Source organism: Thermobia domestica, chromosome 3, assembly GCF_964235325.1.
Source record: "Thermobia domestica chromosome 3, izTheDome1.hap1.1, whole genome shotgun sequence".
NCBI classification, from domain to species: domain Eukaryota; kingdom Metazoa; phylum Arthropoda; class Insecta; order Zygentoma; family Lepismatidae; genus Thermobia; species Thermobia domestica.
The window spans coordinates 233,890,515-233,913,512 of NC_137456.1; the positions used below are offsets into that span (position 1 = coordinate 233,890,515).

At 38.0% G+C, this 22,998-nt stretch overlaps 1 long non-coding RNA gene across 2 annotated transcripts in view; it reads left to right on the forward strand.

Moving 5' to 3' along the window:
• Window positions 1-22,998, forward strand: part of LOC145681592 (uncharacterized) — a 91,261-nt gene that overhangs the window by 37,487 nt on the left and 30,776 nt on the right. The window contains exon 1 of one of the 2 annotated variants that reach the window (XR_014130827.1): window positions 20,038-20,162. The exons of the other annotated variant lie outside the window; for it this stretch is intronic. This is a non-coding gene — a long non-coding RNA (uncharacterized LOC145681592). Of the gene's footprint in view, window positions 1-20,037; window positions 20,163-22,998 lie in introns of those variants that run through there. 2 annotated transcript variants of the gene reach the window in all.

Here is a 22,998-nt window from a genome sequence, read left to right on the forward strand (position 1 = left end):
TGAAAGTTGTTCGAGGATTTTCTCTAATCATTTGTTCCACAGCGGCAATGTTTTCATCTGACATAGCTATTGCCGGACGTCCAGCTCTCTCTTCATCTTTAAGCGATATCTGGCCTCTTCTGAATTCACCAAACCACCGAAAAATTGTAGCACGGGAAGGAGCAAGGTCCCCAAATGCCCCCTACAAACGGTCAAGGCTTTGTATCTCGTTCAAACCACTTTTGAAATCGTAAAGGATTATTGCCCGAAAATGTTCCCTTTCGAGCTCCATTCTAGACAGCCGAATACTGCTCACATCAACAAACAAGTGAAGGCGATACGACAACGCCGATAAGCGAGGCGAGTTGAAACTTGCTTCACTTCTTCGCTCTGGATATACTACCGAACGCAATTGTTTGAATTCAAATACTGTACCACAACAATGCGTATCTCAAAACTTACGTAGTGACCCTCGTACTTATCTAAGCAATGCGTTAATTTAGGAATGTTTTTATCTACGCAGCCATCTACTAACTTTATCATATTCTTCTCCTAAGAGCATTTTAGAAATTAGTTCGATAGATGGATATGTAAAATAAACGAGTATATCCTTACATAGATATATGCTTGCGTCCGTTTCTGTGCAACCCTGGAACCCTGTATCGCAGTTCTGCAGATTGTTCGTTTTCGTGAATACGACGTCCTTCTTTGCCTCAGGTACGTTTACAGGACTTTTATCTTCTTTGTACCAAAAGTATCATTTTGAAAAACGTAAGTTATGATAATGTGATTTTGTTTATTGTATAAATTTTATTTTTATCTAGTTTCACTTAAATATGTATTTTTTTAAATTTTAGGTTAACGTCCTACGTTTCTGCACCGAGACTAATGGAGACAATGTTGATGAGATGAATGATAATGGTAGAATGATTAAAGTTGGAGGAAATAGGCGAATCCCGAGAAAAACCGCGCGCACGGTGTTTATCTATTTCACTTAAATATTGATTATTCACTTCAGTGTCTCAAATTTTCTACACTGGTTTGAATTGATATAGACGGGGTGCATTTTTTAATGGCCCGAAGGCAGCAAAAAATCTTAAATATGGCCCTGCTAATTACAGAAACTATAAAATATGAAAAATGAAACTACTGTATGTTACTTATTTTTTAAAAATGTGAGTGAATTTTTCCTAAAGGGTCTCCTAGTAAGATAGTGAAATCGGCCCTTGATCCAAATTGGGTCGCTATTGACCCAAAAGGTTACTCTTGACCTAAAAATGCCTAATAAAGAATTTGACCCCTACCCCCTCCCCTTACCGAATTATCATATCATACATGCTCAAAATTGAATATTATTTAATTTTGGTGGAGGTGATCCAAAAATTTTGAAAATTTTGAAATTTTGAAATCTCCACATTACAACAAAGTTACACACAGCTCGCGGTAGAGAGCACCACTATGTGTGGCCAGTGAAGCAAGCACTGATAGATACGAGGAGCCGACGTGAGGTATGTGTAACTTTGTTGTGCAAGAGTCGGTTGAAGTGGAAGCACTGTTACGGAGATATATTTGGTGTTTCTATTCCGAAATGAACACAATCGTAGCAACCGAAAAACGACAGAAGCGGAAGAGAAAGAAAAATTGTGAACTTTGGCAAAGAATTGTTTGAAGGGGTCCTCACCTTGAGAGCTCTAAAATGATGTAAAAACTGTGCGAAAAACTCGTTTGTTTTCAGTTTGATTTCTTTTTGACAATGTTGACATTACTTTCAGGCCTCGAAAAAAATATGTTGTACCTAAGGGTATAACAAATTTTTTAACCAAAAAATCAGGAACGTGTTCCCCAAAAAATTTTTCTATATTTTTTTTGAAATTTTCAACAGGCAAAAAAATAAAGAAAATTCACATCGATGGTTTTGAAAAAAATATGTACATTTACACCTAGAAAGTATCTTCAATCTGCGAAACTTCAAAATTTTTGGACCACCTCCATCAAAATTAAAAATATTCAATTTCGAGCATGTATGATACGATAATTCGGTAAGGGAAGGGGTTAGGGGGCAACTTTTTTTATGTAGTTTTAGGTAAAGGGTAACCTTTTGGTTCAATAGCAACCCAATTGAGATCAAGGGCCGATTTCACTATCTTACTTAGATCTTCCATGTTCATAAAATAGTGGGGTCCAAAACTTCCAATTCAACATACAATTGTACACTTTTTTAATAAAACTATATTTTTTAATAGAGAAATGATCGATGTAGCATGAATTTTGATCTTACTTCATCTATATTCTTTCTTGTATAAAAAAACATTCTAATTCTATAATTTTTCCCTGAAAATATAGATGAAAATATTTTACAATTACTTAATGTCTTTCTGGGTGTAGAAAATTACCCGTTCTATACTACATAGATGTGGTAGTTTGTCTCCTCCTAAAGATTGAACCTCCGAACAAAAATTTCTGGGTGCGGGACTGTTTACAAACAAGTGTTTTCCTTTATCGAAAACAAACATATTTTGTTGTCAGAAATGCTGTGTGCAAGGGTGCCCATCAGGGGACAAGGTGGGGCGCTCGCGCCTCCCTATAGGAAATTGTACTTAAGAATATCGAAAACCCAATAGAATGTTTACAGCAAAATTTGAAACTATATTTGAAATATTGCTTATACTTGTCCCCCCTTGGAAACCACAACATGGGCGCCCTTGGCTGCGTGTCTCCATCACTCCTTTCTGCCATCGCGTTCTGCTGAACGTGTCGACAATAGAAACAGTTCGTTTTAATAGAGTTTTTGTATAACGTTTTGGAAGTAGATTGTCTCTCATTTCACTTTTTTAATTTTTCCTTTCATTAATTAGTTATTTTTTTAAATACGAGTATAATTTATGTTGCTTAACCTTGACATTTGAGAATCACACATGTTTAAGTTATTTCACAAATCTCTTCCGTGTTAGCATGCATTTTTCCATGTAACGAAGCAAATATTACTTCGAGCCAAAATTTGAAAATTGGCACTGATTTCACACTTTGGATATCCATTATGTCTACTTCCCGCCTACAGTCAGTGCTGTTGGTTTTGATTATATATATTGCTAAAATTCCCTTTATTCCGTTACGTTTTTGAGTTCCCACGATTATGCACCGAGGCTAAGGGAAACGGCGATGATAAGATGGTTTATAAATTATAAATGAAGAAAATGGAGTACCTCGAGAAAACCTTCACACACGGTGTTTATAACTTTCCGAAATATTAATGTTAAAATATCCCACAGGTTGGTATCACTGACCTACTTCATATAGAGAAACTTGTAATAGGTCTCATAAAAAGACCTCAGGTGAAGTTGTTGATTGGTTGCTACGAATGAATAGCTATCCCTTAATTCAAACAAATTTTCTTTTTCAGAATAGAGATGACCAGGCAAGAGATAATATAAATGATGTTTTGCTGTTATACTTGCTAATGAGGTACAGGGTGATTTTTTTTTGGTCAAAACTCACGAACATCATTTGGGTCTAGAATATCTAACTGAAGTCCGATTTTAATTCGGTTTGGGGAAAATGATGAAGAGAGCATGGGAGATTTATGGAACTATATTTACTGGTTTGAATTCATTCGGGGTAATATCGATCACGTCTCAAGAAAAACAGCAAATATTTGCCAGTGTACCTTACAATTGGAATGAAATGCAGTGCGGTGTGGAGATTTGGATTTCCTTCGTTAGATGGCAAAATTGGAGATTGTGCTGTACAGTTCTGTGCTACTGTGTATGATTAGGACACAGTGAGAATAGTATACTCTTTGGAGCTACATGGATTTATCGTTAAAAAGTTTTTGGAGAACGGAATCTGTTGTTGATAAGCAAAGGGCATTTAGAAACAAATTTGCCACACGTTCTGTCCTAGACAGGAACATAATATGGTCGCTGTGGCTCCGCTGAGATCCGAACGGGACAATTGTGTTTCCATTTGATATGTTATAACTAGACGAATCCCCAAGTTATACGTGCCACCGGGCGTGATATCGTGAGTTCCAACATATTTTGTAATGTGAAAACTTCCAAAAATTACTTAGCAGAATAGTTTGAACGGAGTCATTTGTTCGGAAACGGTTGGGTAAATGGAAAACTCGCCGAACACGTATCCCATCATTTTCAAGGGCACACTTTCTGGGATAAAAACGTTTGCTCCAGGGTTCTCCGCAGGGCCCCAGACGGGGTCCAACTAAAAAGTTTCAAATGGCTAGGGGAGTTAAGTAGCACATCATTTGAAAGGTGTTGTAAAATGAAATAAAATGGAACAAGTCTTGACTCTCTACGACAACCGTGTGCAAAATGGCGGCGGGTCAAAATAAAAACAAAAACTTAATTGAAAAGTCCATGGCCACCCGTATACGTAAATCGGAAACGGTGAGACAAATGTGAAAACAGGAAAGGACGTGTGGCGTTATTTTCAAAGTACAACGATTTAAGTTTAAAAATCTTGTCCCAGGCCCCTACAGGATCCCAAGTGGGGTCCAACTAAAAAGTTTTAAATGGCGAGGGGGTTAAGTAGCATATCATTTGAAAGTTGTTGTTAAATGAAAGAAGATGAAGCAAGTCTCGACTCTCTACGACAACCTTGTGCAAAATGGAGGCGGGTCAAAATGTAAACAAAAGCTTAATTGAAAAATAAATCTATGGCCACCTTGAATTTAAGACATACGCTTAAAACCTACGTCAAAAGAGGCATACCAAACTGATGGAGCTAGGACAACCAAATTTGGCAAGAATGTTGATCAGTAGGTGACGAAAAGATGCGAAATGTTAAAAAACGCGACATCTTGAGTTCATATGTATCGAACGTATGTCCAGCTCAAACCACGGGTGTTGGAGAAGCGAAATATGGCATTTACGTTTATGGTCAATAGTAGATATCCATAAAATATTCAAGAGTATAATCTGTAATCCAATATGGCTGCCAACGTGAAACACGAGTTTGTATATAAATATGCTATTTCTTGGAATATTGTGACCAAACCAACAAAGTTTGATGCAGCTCGATGTACTGAAATGATTTATATGTGATTTGGTTTTGCTCGGAAATCTTGTAAATGAACTTTTACCCGAAGATATTCAACTTTTGTTTAGCAGTGTGACTACGAAGTCAGAGTTGTGTGTTCATTGCATATTCGTTATATTCACGTAAATGATACCGAGAGAACCGTGATGAACGTACATTAGGAACAAACCATATATGTGTGTTGTTAAGGAATGAAATAGTAGTTGAAGTGAATCGAAATTCAATTGTTCTTTAGTTTTCCTATTTTTTCTAATGTATAATGGACAAAAGTAGAGATTTAGATTTGAACTGTTATGAATGACATAGGTTTTAAGAGGCCATCTTGGTTTCAAGGTGGCCATAGACTTTTCAATTAAGTTTGTGTTTACACTTTGACCCGCTACCATTTTGCACAGGATTATCGAAGAGAGTCGAAACTTGCTCCATCTTCTTTCCTTTAATAACAGCTTTCAAACAATGTGCTCCTTAACCCCCTTGTCATTTGAAACTTTTTAGTCGGACCCAACCTGGTATCCTGTGGGGGCACTGGGACAAGACCTTTTAACTTAAACCCTTGTACTTTGAAAATAATGTCACACGTCCTTTCCTGTTTTCACATTTGTCTCACCGTTTCCGATTTATAGGGGTAGCCATGGACTTTTCAATTGTTTTTGTTTACATTTTTACCCGCCGCCATTTTGTAGAGGGCTGTCGTAGAGAGTCGAGACTTGCTGCATTTTCTTTCATTTTACAACAGCTTTCAAATGATGTGTTATTTAACTCCCCTTGCGATTTGAAACTTTTTAGTTAGACCCCATCTGGAACCCTGCGGGGGACCCTGGGACCAACTTTTTTTTTATCCCAAAAAGTGTGCCCTTGAAAATGATGAGATACGTGTTCGCCGAGCTTTCTTTGCATTTACCCAACCGTTTCCGAACAAATGACCCGCTTCAAACTATTCTGCCAGCTTTGTAGCATTTACATTGCAAAACATGTTGTAACTCACGATATCCCGCCCAGTGGCACGTATAACTTGGGGATTCGTCTAGTTATAACATATCAAATGGAAACACAGTTGTCTCGTTCGGATCTCAGTGCAGCCACTTCGGGACCCTCCCTTGTGAGTGAGGCAGGAAAGATTCGGATTCCACAAATGGGTGCTATTGAAAATGTCAGTTATGGATTCTTTAGGTCGCTTAAAAAAAATCTCTCCTTCGTTCGTCGCAAGGAACCGGCTATAGCTATTAAACATGTGATTTATGGGTGTTACCAGTAACACTTAATTTTTATTCTCACTAACACAATTTGTATTTTGCGATTTCGCTTCAAAAATCCAAAACCTCATTCCAATTGTAAGGTATACAGGCGAATATTTGTTGTTTTTCTTGAAGCGTGGCCGATATTATCCGGGATGGATTTAAACCAGTAAACATAGTCCCATAAATCACCCATCCTTCCCTGATCATTTGTCATTAAACCACATGAAAATTGGATTTCAGTTAGAAATTCTAGGCGCAAATTAAATTCGTGAGTTAAAAAAAATAAAATAAAATAAAATAAGCTCGTAGAAGTAGTTATGAATACTTCGAATTATATTTTCTTTGATGTAGATGTCAAGAATAACCCTGTTAATATAAGCTAAATTGATTATGAATGTTCTGTATTACTTGACTCTATTTGGGCTTATTTGTTTCAGTTTTATTTGAAGGTTGCTGTATTGTTTCAATATGTTTGACTTTTCTTTTCTTTCTTTCATAGATTTATGTGTATAAATATCTTACATTCATGTAGTTTTTGTCCCTACAAATTAAAAGCAAATCGAAAAGTGCATTATTGACAATTGTCCGAATGTTATTTACATTGTTAAAGACTCACTTTGATACGTATATGATGATAATTTGTTGCGTGCATGTCCAAGAAATATGAAATTTTTATAAAGGTCAAGAGCTAAATTCGAATCCGATGTTTTCAAAATATAAACTCTTACTTAGTTAAAATGTTTTCAGACAGAGGGAAGGATAAATTCTAATTTCTAAAACAAGCCAGGACAAATACTATACACTTTAAGGAAAACTATTGTTTTAGATATTTAAAGTCCAAGGGGCCGGACCATGCCTGTTGGAAAAGTTGCGTGCATTTCTCCTTTGGAATCGTTTCTATGGTGGTAATGGACTCTTTGTAACTTGGTCACGTGATCCGGATCATATGAGTTTTCTTTCAGTTGTGCTTCAACCTTTAACCCTTTGGAGACGGCTGTATTAGTGGGGAGTGTATTTAAAAGTTAAAAAAAAAAAAAAAAAAAAAACGGTACATTAAACATAGATAGAAGTCAACTTTGTATCTTATTTTGTTCCCAAGGCTTTGGCGTATAGAAGCGTAGGTAGTTTGTCTGTTTGTTCGCAGGGAGGGAGAGATTACGTCATTACGTAAATTGCAAAATACTGTTATATAGAACAATTTGCGTAGCTACGCCTATCACAATTATCGTGTAATTATGATTTATAGATGGCTTTACAGGCACGTAGCCAGGATTTCGTGAAGGGGGGGGGGTCCGTTACATGAAATACTGTGGTCATCACACCAGGGGCTCGATCATTCTAAACTATTTTACTGGAACATATATTGGTTCGTTTAGCAAAGATTTTGTAACGCGGAAGGGGGGGGGGTTACATGAAATTCTGAATGCCTAGGAGCTCGATCAATCTACACTACTTTACTATCAACATATATTGGTTTGTTAGGACGATAAAATGAAGATATGATGGTAAATATTTTAATAACAAACTATTAAGAAATCTTGAGTAGTAAAATAGTAGTATCTCGATCAATAGTAAAAAAAGTGTTGAAAAATATTTTACAGTATTCACGTCCTTACTCTGTTCATTCAAATTTAATAATTTTGCTTTCATTATGACCTCAACTATTATAAAAAGTACATACTCAATATTGTCTTGGAAAATATTTTACAATATCTGCGTTCCTTTCTCTGTTGAGTCAAATGTTAATAGAACTTTCTCTTTCCACATAAATTTGTTTTTGTTATTCTGTCAACTTCTGTCTGTTCCAAATGTCAGGTTAAAGGAGCAGTAGAAAATTGTTTTTGAAATAACATGTTTAATATTGCAAGAATGCGATGACGAAAAATTATGATTATAAATGTCCACACTGTTACACAACGGTACTATACTTTCGGAAGCTTGAAATCTCCCTGACTAGTAGCAGAAATTCTGAGAATTCCGTAACTTTTCCAGAAATTCTGAGAATTCCGTAATTTTTCTAGAAATTTCAAATTCCCTGACTCTTCCAGGATAACTCGTTTACCTCATCACCATGTATTTGCAAGTAATAGAAATCTCCTCATAAGAAACTACAGTATAACCAAAAGCCTACTGATCTTTCTTTTTATTTTTAACGCGAGCCTCCTTTTTCTCATTTCATTTTGTTTCTTCCTTCCTTAATTTTTTTCATTTCCGATCTCGAAGGGGGGTCCGGACCCCCCGGACCCCCTGGCTACGTGCCTGGGCTTTAGTCAGGAAAGAATAGGGTTTCGGTCATTATTCACCGGATTAAGTACACTCTCATTGAATCAGATATATTTTGCCCGAATGTTGTAGATGGTGTCTTCCACTTATCTAATTATGCTGTGCGCATACTTCATAGTTGCAGAGACCATTGAACGTTTACAGTGGCAGGCATTTTTCAAACACTGTGACCCTAGTAAATATGCAGACTGAATAGATCGTTTCCAGGTATTGAAGAAAGCATTCAATGTCGGGAATGCTTCTTCAATTCAGTTTGAAGTTGGTCAACTTCACATTCTTATTCAACACCTTAATAGAGGTTTTAATTTATTTGTCAAGAGAGAATTTGAGAGATCAGAAATGTTCGAGTATGGAACGAATTCGTTCAAAACTTGTTTCCTGTTTTACGATACTTGATTCATAGCGACATGGAAGGTAATTGGAGATTGCATATGTCCGCTTACCGTAGAACGCTACTATTATTTTTCTGCTTTAGAAAGAAAACTACGCCAGGTGTGGAAGCACGCATCTTGAAGACTGCCTTAAACTAGCTGAAGTGCACCCACAATTACATGAAGAATTTCTGAAAGGGCATTTCGTTGTACAGCAAACTAGTGCAAGACATTTCAGTAGTGTTGCTATGGATCAGGCATTAGAACAGGTGTACAACAAGTCTGCCAAGGCCCAAGTGGAATGTTTGGAATACTCACAAAAAATAATCTGTAGCGCAAATAGATCTTATTCAGCATGAAAAGAAGGAAATAAAACACTTATTTTCACTTTATAATGAATGCGTGAAACATCATGGGGTTTCAAAAACACAAATAGCTCATAACGAAAAGCTGGTGACAACACTTGTGAATTACATCTCTGAAAGGAATAGGGATGCGCACGAGTCGAGTCGAGTCGAGATTTAAGCCTGTCTCGACTCGTCTCGAGAAAATGTTGTCTCGACTCGTGTCTCGTTCGAAAATATGTTTCTGTCTCGACTCGTGTCTTGACTCGACAGTCTCTGTCTCGACTCGACTCGAATTCAAGTCGAGACGTCTCGAAATTCGAGTCAAGACAAAATGTACGAGTTAAAATATACACACACATCAGCCAGACAATTATGACTAACTACCTAATTGTCAGTATGTCGACCTTTGGCACGGATAACAACGGCGACACGTCTTGGCATGCACGCAATGATCCTTGGTAGGTCGCTGGAGAGAGTTGACTCCACATATGCACACACAGGTCACCTAATTCCCGTAAATTCCGGGGAGGGGGTGATGCGCCCTGACGTCACGTTCAATCACATCCCAGATGTGTTTGATTGGGTTCAGATCCGGCGAGTTGGAGGCCAGCACATCACTTGGTACTCGCTCCTGTGTTCCTCGAACCACTGCATCACACTACTGGCCTTGTGACATCTTGTCGAAAAATGCCACTACCGATGGGAAACATGGCCGTCATAAAGGGGTGTACGTGGTCTGCAAGCACCGTTTGATACGCCTCGGCCGTCATGGTGCCTTGCTCGAGCTCCACTAGACACATGGATGCTCACCTGAATGTTCCCCGGATAATAATTAAGCCGCAGCCAGGTTATCTCCGTCCGCAGTACAGATGTCAAGGAGCTGTTCCCTTGGAACACGACGGATTCGCACCCTCCCATCGTCATGACGAAGAAGATATCTGGATTCATCAGACAATGCAACGCTCTGCCATTGGGCCAAGGTCCAGTGGCAATGATCACGTGTTCATTTCAGTCGTAGTTGCCGATGTCGTGGTGTTATATTCGCACATGAATGGGTCGTCGGCTGCGGAGGCTCATCGTTAGGAGTGTTCGGTGCACTGTGTGTTCAGACTAGTGTTGTGAAGGCCTGTGAAAAAAAACGAAAATTTTGGGTAAAAAACAGTTTTTTACGGTTTTCCCGAGCTAGGAAAAAACCGGAAAATTTGGGTATTATCAGAATCATCATTTTAGTTAATCACAGAATCATTTTAGTTAATATGTTAAATCAAACATATATTTCATAGAGATATCTTCCTTGTTCTATGTAAAATTCCGGATGGCCTGATGCTACTAATCTTACTTGCTGTAACATATACAGTGGGAGGTCGAAAATCCGAACTAATTGGGACCACAGGCAGTTCGGATTTTCAAATTATTCGGATTTTCGAAAATGACCAAGAGAATGCCATTTAGGCTTACATATACTGTACGGTATGTTCTTCTATCGATACAGTGATTATTCAGTACATACAGTAACTACAATACCGCACGTAAGGCTACTTACATACAGAGATCTTGTAAGTCACACTTAAAACTTATAGGCCTAAGAAAAAATAAAAGTAAAAATATGTGTGACAAACAATTACATGTAAATGAACTTTTGTAAAAACACTGACTTCACATAACGTCGACGGACACGCTGTTGTTTGTTTATCGCTAGCGTTAAGACAAAATGTAAAAAGCTTCTAGGAACCGCGTTCGGATTTTTTACGTTAGAATTATCGACGTCCTACTGTATATACAATGTATTTCGCTAACGGAAAAAATACTTAAAGCAACAGGTTTTAATTCTACTTTACACACATATACCGCAGAAGTGAGTAAATTTGAGCAGCGAGAAATATATTAAAGGGTTGAGTATGTGAAACTTCCGTTAGTTATTATTACAGACTAGCAGAATACCCGTTCTTCGCACGAGGAGAATACGTTTCATTTTGGACGCAAAGGGCACCAAAACTGTCATCAATGAACTTATGGAACCCCAAAACTATGAATTTGACATTAATATCGACAATTTTCAATTATCTTTACATGTCATCGTCCCCCTTAGAGTACTAATGGGGCTGAATTTGTGGATTTAAACAGTATCTTCTGTTCATCTCAGCAAGTATAGATTCGAGGCCATTTTCGATCATGTATATATCTAAATCTATGTATCTATCTACCTATATATATAGACTCTCTCTCTCTCTCTCTCTCTCTCTCTCTCTATATATATATATATATATATATATATATATATACAGAGGCGGATCCAAGGGGAACCCCCCCCCTTCACACTCAAGTATACACTGTAAAAATGGGCTTCAATAATCCTGCTTTACACTGGATAAAACTGCAAACTATGGTTTAGCCCCTCCCTTGATCATATCCTGGCTCCGCCACTATATATATATATAATGCTCAAAAAATTAGGGGATCAGCTGAAATATCACACAAGACCTTAAGATAGTGTATGGATAAGCTTGTGTTTGACTCGTATATATCATACAAGAAGGAATGCTTTAAGATACACTAGAAAAATGCGGCACATACTGGTGTTGGGACACGGAAAACCTTGTTCACGTGGCTCATGAAATAAGACGGTTATGTGTACACCTCTCGAACTGCTCACAAATAGGCAAGGCAACAACACTGATTGTTCCTTAATATGTCATATGATCACTTCGAATAGCCAACACAGTCTCGCACCTGCGTGGCATGGATTCAATCAGATTATCAATGAGTTCTTGGGGGATGTTGTGCCACTCATCCAGAAGAGCGACTTCCAGCTTTGGAATGGTTGTTGGAGGTACTGGCCTTGCGGCAATTCGTCTGCCAAGCATGTCCCAGACATGCTCAATTGGGGTGAGATCCGGAGAGCATGCTGGCCACTTCATCTGAGCGATACCCTCAGCTTCCAGCATCTTATCCACTAACCGAGCTCTGTGAGGACAAGCATTGTCATAAATGAAAAGGAACGAATCACCAATGGCACTAGAATAAGGAAGAACAAGAATTTTCAGGATCTCATCCCTATACCTGAGAGCCGTCAAAGAGCCATTTCGGATGATGTGGAGATCAGTACGTCCACCAATGTTGATTCCTGCCCACACCATCAGTCCACCACCATGATACTGGAATCCTTGTTGCTCAAACATGGGATTGTGTCGTGTTCCAGATGAAAACACGTCGATTATCAGGCTCCACACTGAATCGAGACTCGTCAGAGAACAAAACATTGCCCCATTCATTGCGTCCCCACCCACGATGTTCCTCCGCCTACGCTCTTCGATCAACACGGTGTCGTGCAGTTAATGGGATACATACCATAGGCCTACGTGCGTAGAGGCCACCTTCTCGAAGGCAATTGCGGAGCGTTTCAGTGGATATTGTGTGTCCTGTTGCTGTTCGGAAGGCTCGAGGGAGCAGAGTTGCATTCTGACGCCGGTTTCGACGGGCTGTTAACAAAAGATAACGATTGTCTCTGGCTTTGGTTGCTAGTGGACGGCTCTGTCCTTGTCTTCTTCGAACAGTTGAAGTTGTTTGGAATCGATTCTACAATCGGAAAATCACACTTTGAGCCACTCCTATGGCATGTGCCATCTCGCGCTGTGACTGACCAGCTTCCAACCTGCCAACAGCTCGCCATGCCAACGATTCTGGCAAATCACGTTGTTGCGCAATTTCACTACGTGGATTTGTGACGCCCTAAACACAATTAGAACAAAGGTATCCTGGAGCTGGAAGGTGTTGGCAAAATGATCTCTGGTAGCGTCACGTCACCGATCTCGTGCACAGATGTTTCAAACGGTTCGTTTTCACGTTGGGCCTTCATGATTTTAATCTGAACTGGACAAGACACAGTGTTGTCACATTATTCGTAAGAAGTTTTACATGAGTTTTCATCTGATCCCCTAATTTTTTGACCAGTATATATATATATATATATATATATATATATATATATATATATATATATATATATATATATATAATATTAGCTGAATATACGCGTTCTTCGCATGTGGGCAGTATTTGAAAGTCAACGCCTGTAGAAGTATTACCCTCATTTCGGTGACCGCGAAAACTATGGATCTGACACTAATATCGACCATTTTGGATTACTTTTACATGTTTCTATATCCCTCCTCCCGCTCACTCCCGGCCCGCATACAATCGTAGCTGAATTTGCAAGTGATCACTAATGAAAGTGTCACTATTGATCTTAGCGACCGCGAAAACTGTGAATTTGATACTAATATCGGTCATTTTGGATTATTTTTACATCTCTCGGTATTCCCCTCCCCGGCTGACTCCCGGTCCACATCCAATTGTAGCTGAATTTGCATATCATCGCTAATGGAAGTGTCACAATTGATCTCATCGACCGCGAAAACTATGGATTTGACACTAATATCGGTCATTTTGAATTACTTTTATTTTTCTCGGTATCCGCCCCCCCCGGTGCCCCCGGCCCGAATAGGATGAATTTGGAAGTTAATGCGATCAGAGTTTCACCATTGATTTCAGCGACCGCGAAAACAATGAATTCGACAGTAATATTGGCCATTTTCCACCACTTTTACATGTGCCTGTAAACGCCCCCTGAGACCCCCTCGTTCGAATTTTGAAAAAAAAAAAAAAAAGATTCGTCTTGGCCTGGGGCCTGGACTAAGGTACCCGAGACCAAAATTTGGCAGCTCTCAGACTAGACTCCAGGCCTGTCCCGTAAACGCCCCCCCTGAGACCCCCCTGGTTCGAAATTTAAAAAATACGCTACGTCTTGATCTGCGGCCCGGGCCAAGGTACCCCTGACCAAAATTTGGTAACTCTCGGTCCACTCGTCTGGTCCCCAGGCCGCACACAGACTGACAGACAGGCGAACACACAAACTCTTTATTTTATTTATATTAGATTAGATAGATTCTGGCAAATTATGCCAGATTTTCATATTATCTTTCCGAACTAATTTTAAAGACCCGCTCCTACTTATCTTTATATACCTATATTTATATGTATATTTATATCTATATCTATATTTATATCTATCTATATATATGTATATAACAAAGGCAGGAATTACCCCCTAAATAACGCTCTTGGAGGACCCCTTTCTCAAAAAATTTGCTTTGTTAACAGCCTGGGGAAACACTTGTATAAACTTCAGTTTTTGTGACGGACGATTAGACGGATTCCAAGCAGCTGTTTCTTGCTAAAATTCCCTAGTCTGGCAGCACGTCTTCCCTTTTTCTCCCTTCCTTTAGACATCTTTTAAACAGCAGGTGGTCTATTGTTCCGAAATGCACTAAGTACACTCAAGTTGAAGTTTTCTCCACGTTTTTATTGCTTTCGCGTTTGTAGCGTATTGTGATTAGCCATCCAGATTTAAATACATAGTCAGCGTATTCCAAACGTACGCTTGAGCAATAAAAACGCTTTGCGAACGCTTATAAATAGCCACGGTCTTACAGGACGAACGGCTCAGGAGCTGAGCCAGGAGTTTAAACCTCCATCGCTCCGCTCCTAATTAACCTAGAGAGATAATTTAGATGTCTATTTCTTGAGGAAGAATGAAACTTTCCATTTTGTTCACATCGAGGGACTAGCAGCGGAAGGGTAGGGGGAAGAGTTGGATATTTTTGTTGCCTATCCCCTGAGCATTTCGGGGAGGGAAACTCTCCCCCAAAGGAGCTACAAATTAAAAAAAGTGGCATCATTAAACATAAATAAACATCCTAACTAATGATACCCTATGTATGGCCATTCTTGCGCACGACAAATAACAGGTTGTCAACTTCAAGAAAATGTATTTTTAAAATTTTTTTCTTCTTCTTTTCCGGTTTAGGCACGGGGGCACAAAAGTTACCTCGTTAGAATGTGTCCCATAAGCTTTCCAACGAGGTATGGGCTATATCTCTGTGACGATTCGAGGCGTCAGGGTAGACCAACATATTTCGAAAAATATGTACAGGGTGATTCTTGTAGGAAACACGTCTGGATTTTTTCTCACTTATTGAACTTAAAAATGATTGTACCCAATGTATGGCGTACAAGTGATTTTTTCCTGCGTACGACAAGTAACAGTGTTGCCAGCTTCTTACAAATTTCCAAAAACAAAAAATCTCATTTTTTTACATAAAAAAAGATCTTCTTCTTCTACGGGTTTGACACGGCGGACACAAAAGTTAGCTCGTTAAAATTTGTGTTCCATACTTTACAACGAGGTATCGTTCATATCCCTGTGACAATTAGAAGGAGTACTAGGGGTGTCAACGTAAATGTCTGTGATTTTCTTGAAATTCCTATCAGTCCTGTAAAGGCTACGGGAGCAAGTGTCTAGTGCAAAAATATTTGGTCTTGAGTCAAACCAGAGACCTTTAATACTTTGAATATGTATTCCACTGAGACGCCGATTCATTTGTTGAGGTATTTAATGAGAATAAGGAGAAAATCAACGGCCGGCACATGTTCCTCGTAAAATGACTCGAAAATTTGAATTCCTTGTCAGAATGATGTTAACAAACCACAATGATGTTAACAAACTCACTAATACCTTACGAGAGATGGAATCTGTGTTCAATAAATCTTGCAGTGTTAGTCCAAAATTGTCTACAGATATGGCAAGCATTCTTACTGTCCTCACATACTTCAACAAAAACTCTCAACGTAGCCCATGAGGATACTTTCCGTTAACAACTGATACACATAAAATCTAGATTCACCAGCATCTGACAGAGAACAATCCAGACCTTCGAATGTAGTTTACCGAATGGGCGAAAGATGAACTACCATCGAACTCGGATCTCCTCTTAAACATATTGCTCTTCTACGAGGCGTATTTTTACGTGAACGGAGAAGTAAACAAACAAAACTACTGTTACTGGAGTCACAGCCCACATTAGATTTATATGTCAGGAATAGCTGATGGCGGAAAGGTTATGGTCTAGCGTAATAATTTTGATAGAAGAGTCATTAGCCCTTTCCTCACTGCACAAACCGTCAATTTTGTCAGACTCATACCCATCGTTCTTCTAGAAGGATGGAAAGAGGCGCCCGAAGAAAATTTACTAGAGGGGGCCATCTCCATGGTTGCTATATTACCTCTGGTATTTTTGGTATTTAATATACATGGTTTGTTATATTACGTATACATTTTCGTGAGTCAAGGGGGAACCCGGGCCCCATCCTGCTTTCCCCTTCGGGCCCCCATAAGGATGGGTACCCTCCCCATCAACAGTTTTCTAGGAGGTGGCTCTGGATTTTGGCACTGGGAAACTGGTCACCACGCTTTCAGAATCTCACGCAACTGGACTTCTACTTGTAAGGCTATCTACTTTAAAGCCACGATGTACACAATCGAAATCCGGAATTTACAGCATTTGGTGCTGTGAATGGAAGATGCATGTACTACCGTGAGTCCAGATATATTGCTAGCCGCCATGCATGGGGGATGGAAGAGGTGTATGGCATAAACCATAGATGCAAAGGTGGTTGTTTCAAGCGTATGTTATGGGGAATCCACATAAGAAACAGAGTGAACAAAGACCAAATGGTCAGCGACATTGCCCTGCTTCGAAAATATTTCATTTGAAACATGGCGTCGCATAACGATTTTCGTATTTTTAAAAAGATAATGTGATATTTAAAATGACAGCCTCCAGCCACAATGGTCACTTGTGTTTCTGAGCTTGCCAGATCCATAAAATGTTACCTATGACTAATATGGACCCCAATCTAGAACTCTTTCCTGTGTTAAGGCTATAATATGACTTTTACCCACACGGTACAACTCATACTTTTTATGTGGATATTTCAGATGGTAAAGTTTGCAGGTGGGTTTGCAGGCAGAACTCAAATTTGGTAGTCGATTAAGCACTGATTGTTAATTTATATTTTATATTCAGAATAGTTCGAATTGCTTTTTGAGTTTCGAGCTAAGCTTTTTTGGATTTGACAGTATGATGAGGGCTATATAAAAAGCTAATTGGTTCTTCGGTACTTGATGGTTTCTTCAAAAGCTCCCGTATTAGTTGCTTCTCTCAGAATGACGTCGATGTATTGAGAATGGGGATTTAAGTAAGATCAATTTATACATAATTAATTTGTAACATAATAACTGTAACATATTAAGTTCCCTTAAATTGGAAAGGTCTTGATCTAACCGGAACGTATGCGGTCTTCCTAGTTACGAGTTAGGTCACCTATAACACTAGTATACAAAATTTTGCTTATTATTATTTCTTGATGAATTTTTATGTATTTTGACCCCCTGAACACGAATCCGGTACTTATTTTCATGCAGTGTCAATATTTTCAGTGATATAAAAATGTTTTCTTTTTCTACCTATACTGGTTTATGCAGAACAATTTACGTACATTTATTTCGATACTCACTAGGTGGTAGCGCATAATTGTTCGGAGTAGCAAACAGACAATATATATTCTAAAGATTCATAGCAGAATTGTAAATTGATTAAATAGAGTCTAAGCAATAGTTAAGTTGTAGCCAATTCTGGTAGTAATGAAATGGTCGCAAAGTGCTGCTTCCAAATTTTCCACAGTTATTTTATATTATCGTATAAGTCTATCTGAGTGTACGTGCGTGTAGTTAAATGTCAGTGTGTTGTGTGTGGATACTATATTGGTCCGAAGCAGGTGAAGCATAGGATTGTGTCTGGAACAAAATTTTGTGCAGCCTATAAAACTTACTTCGGAATGGCGGTTGAGGATCTTGACAAGCCATGGGCCCCACATGGGTCTTGTGGTAATTGCAGGTCGACGTTGGAACATTGGTTGCGTGGGAATAGGAAAAGCATGCCGTTTGACATTCCGCGAGAGTGGAGAAAACCTACCAACCATCATGATGATTGTTATTTTTGCATGATCAACTTGACGCACTACAAGAAAGGCAAGAACAGACATCAGCTACAATACCCAAACATACCATCCTCCCGAGCACTTTTTCCGCATAGTGAAGAGCTCCCTATTCCCTCACCTCCGCCCCAAACGGTTTTCAGTGAAGAAGCAGCTCATTCCGACAGTTCAGATAGTTTGTTCGTTTTGGAAGATAGTGAGAAACCTCATTTACTGAACCAAAAAGAACTAGATGATCTGATTAGAGATCTACGATTACCGAAAAATAAGTCCGAATTGCTAGCATCACGACTCAAAGAGTGGAACTTTCTATTTCCTTCCTGCAAAATATCTAAGTACAGAAGCAGACATCAACTTTTTTCCGTTTATTTTGCTATTGAGGATTCATTGTGCTGCTGTACAGATATCGGTGGTCTTTTTAGGGCTGTTGGCTTTCAATACGAACCAAAGGAATAGCGACTGTTCATGGACAGTTCGAGTACTAGTTTGAAGGCAGTTATTTTGTACAAGGGAAACCAGTATACTTTAATCCCTGTTGCACATTCCATCCACATGAAGGAAAGTTATTCAAGTGTGAAGCTGATGTTGTAGAAAATTAAATATGAGGAACATCAATGAGACGTGTGTGGGGATTTCAAAATTATTGGTTTTCTTCTTGGGTTGCAAATAGTTATACTAAATATTCCTGCTTTCTATGTCTGTGGGGCAGTCAGGCAACTAACCAGTACTATGATCAAACCGTGTGGCCTGAAAGAACGAAACTTATTCCAGGAACACATAATGTGATAAATGAAACATTAGTGCCGAGGAAGAAGATTCTCATGCCAGATGCCAACATTACATATTAATCTGGGATTGGCAAAACAATTTGTGAAAGCTCTGGAGGCAAAAGTTCTGACTGGGATTTTCCCAGGGCCTCAGATTCGTGTCATGCTTAATAGTGCTACACTTAAACAAAAAATGACGGAGTTTTGGAAAGAAACACTTGGGAGGCCTTTCATAAGTAGGTGACGAGATTTCTTTTGCATAACCGAAGTGAAGCGTTTGATCACCAAGTTAAGACTCATTGATCAATATCGAGCATTGGGATGTAGAATGTTTTTAAAATTACATATGCTTCAATTCACACTTGGATTTTTTAAGGGAGAATTTAGGAGATGTTAGGAGAAGAGAACGGGAAACGTTTCCATAAGGACATTCAGGTAATGGAAAGCAGATACCAAGGAAGGTGGGGCTGTGCAATGATGGGTGATTATATTTGGGGGTTAGTCCGTGACGAAGTAAACGTTTCCCACAAAAGAAAAAAGAACCACTAATCTTCACTTTTGATTAGGAAATTCCAGTACTTGATGAACACTTTCCTCCAATCTCAAGTACTTTTGTATATTTTTTAAAATAAGAAATGTAATATTCATATATTTTGATATTTATATACTGTTATGTAGATTTTTGTTTTCCAGAAAGTTGATGTCCAAAATGTGTGTGTGATGTTTGTAGTTCAATGTTCCTATAAGATACAACTGTATAACATGTTACTGTTTCAATAAAATCTAATATGCTTATATCATCACAAATTTTGACATTACGGGAAAATAGCTGCCATACTCGTGTTAAATGGGTGCAAATCATTAAGAAACCGACGAAAAACCAACATAAGCACGACTTTGATCAAAATTTGTATACCAGTGAATTCTTACCTATTATTTCTTCTTCTGCAGTATATTACGATATAACAATTATAGTTTTATATATAAATACATTTCCAGTTTTATTTCCATTGTTACTAATAAATAGCAATTGTCCTAGAAACAATACAGTATTATTAAATTTATTTAACTTCATTAACTTTCTTATTATAACTGGAAATAACCCAAGAACAGCATTTACTTGAAAGAAGTTTCATATAATCGAAATTTGTTTACTTGAAAGAATAACAAACCTTAAAGAAGGAAATGCATCGAGCGAACCAAAGCAAAAATCATTAATTCTATAAGGTAAGATTTTCAACTCCTAATATTCACATTTAAGGGGAAGCTAAAGCAATGTACAGTAATAATTGTATAGGGGATAATTTATTTATATAAACACTGTGTCGTATGTGAAAAATAGTCAGTAAATAATTTTGAATCTAGTAGGTAAATATCTTAGTTACATTTGATAATAAGTAGATTTTCTCTCAGAAATAAATCAAGAGAAAAATACCAAAAATAGCAACATATTTAAGTCGCACAACTCTGGTGTCAGATGCAGGTGCGTTGCTAGATTTCGGTGTCCGAGACGAAGTAGAATTCGGGTCCCTTACACTCAGCTTACCAAGCTTTTTTTAAAAAAAGAAGAAGAAGAAGAAGAAGAAGAGAAGGAGCTTTTGTTGTTAACGCTGAATTTTTATCAAGCTACTTGGACAGACCATCCCAACAGCAAAAACCAATCATTATGTACCTATTCTTGTACAAATAATAGCTCTCTGCAAGAAGCTTATCTTGGACTTTTTGTTAAATTTGGCAAAACTACCTTTGTTTGTATACAAATCCACATGGAGAACAGTTATGGAAATTTACAACTATTTACGTTTCATACTATCGATAAGAAATGAATTTTCAATACAGTAGAAACTATGTGCTTTTAAAATGTTTGAAATAGGTGACAGCATTAGTTTCCAATAATAATAGAAAACTTCTGTATGTGACCATACAAATACCATTTTAATTTCGATTCATTCACGGTAAAAATTTTGTGAAATGTAACGTAAATTCAGAAGGAGCCTTATTTGCGAATTTCTCAATTTTGATCGATGGAGGTGAAGAATGTTTAATGTTTGTATTTAAAATCCGAAATATAGTTTGGCTACTACATATGTTTGAAGTTATAGAAATTACTTAATTTCTTAATGAATGAAAGTTCTGAATTTAAGGTTACTTGTTAATTAACATATTAAAATTACTCACACACACACACACACACACATTATATATATATATATATATATACACTAACAGTAGTATGTACATAGTTATTTTTATTAAGAAACCTAAAGTTTTTAGTTATCTTCCTAAGTTATCACTACATATTTAATATGAATTATGTTCATAGGAAATTAAATTAAAAATGGTTTACTGTATCTAATTCAAACTGCTACTTTTATACTTTGAAAGTAGAATGATATCAATGCTTATAACACTGGTCGGCAAAATGATACCGTAATTGTTAATATAAGTAGGAAGTACAGGATACTTTTATAAGTGTCAACTAGGTTTCAAACAGGCCCAACTTTCGTTTTATTCCGGGTAGGGGGTGGTGCCCGGGAGGGGACGCGGTGCGCTGATTGCAGTGACTCATTCCGCAAAACTTTCACTAGGCAGCTAGCTAGACAAACATTACAGTGACGATTGTCCGGGTATCGCCCAGTGGGGATCCCATATAATGTTTGTATATGTTTTGTATGTAAAAATATCACACTACTAGACATGTACGCATAAAAAAAAATATTCTAGTGATACAAGTAGTTGATGAAGAATTGATCCCAATAAATTCGTTCAAATTAAAAGCATTTCATGGGTCAATGGAATAATATATATGGTAGTGATTAGTCTTTGAAAAAGAAGAAATTAGTTGGGTTAAGTTCTGACCCCATAAGCCCTTATTCTACAACGTATCCACTCAATTCATCCTTTGTTAGCTTGCCATTTATTATTGATGATTTTGTCTAATCCTGTGAGGTAAAGATTTTAGATACAACAGAACAACACGTTTTTGCTGGTTTCATGTTCTGTTCTACTGGGAGGCAATTAATATATACATGGTGTTTCAGGACAACACCGACAACGTTCGGGAGGTGATTCCTGACACCAAGATAAGACGAAAAGTATAGACAACCTGGGTACACAAATGCTTCCTTTCGGAGTTATAGGCTGCCGAAATCACGAAAAATTGAACTTTAAAGATCCATAACTCCAAAACTATGGGACCTACCGTAGTCGGGTCAGGACTTCACTTAGGAACTAATATGTGCCCTATCCAAATATCCAAGTTTCAGAAGCCTGCGGTACTCATGCAACAATTTTTATAGAGGGAGTTTGGCTACGGGCATATTATTTGAAATACTCACCAACTACTTTTATGTACTTGTATGTTAATTTCTTTTGACGAGAAATAAACTAACAGATGACAATAATGTAATTTTGTTCATCTTTTCATTTCAGTACTGTATATTTTGGCGCATACTGTACTTTATGAATTTTCAGTTGATCCAACTTTAGTAACCTTAATTAATGTAGAATTTGCATAATTCCGGCGTTAAGGAGATAAGGATGACCTTAGAATCTTACGCCTTCTCTATCTATTAATACTTTCTTTTTGGGGTATTTTATAGAATAGTAGACCCAGGGGTAAATGTGGATCTGAAAAGGTAGGAGGACGAATGACGCCACGCCGTTTACCGTGCCCAATGTAATTTTTAGGAAGGGACCGGACGCCATAGATGTTTTGGTAGTGTGGGAACGGCGTCATCCAGCGTTCCCCCTCATTTTTACCCCTGGGTAGGGCAATTATTGAAATTCAGATTTGAGTGAAAGTTAGTTTATTATTTGTAGACTGAATATAAAACCCGTGCTAAGTGTCAAAATTAGAAAAGTTGGGTTTAATGTAAATATATGGCCTATGCACCTAACACTACTCAGTGAAAAACTGGCTATCTTACTGTGGAAGTAGTTCAAATAATTCCCAGAAGGATGCGCGTGCCTATATGTCCCATTTTGGCACTTAGCACAGATTTTATATTCAATTTACATTTTTCTTTACTCTTGTGAAAGATTTTTTAAAGAAAGGTGCAAA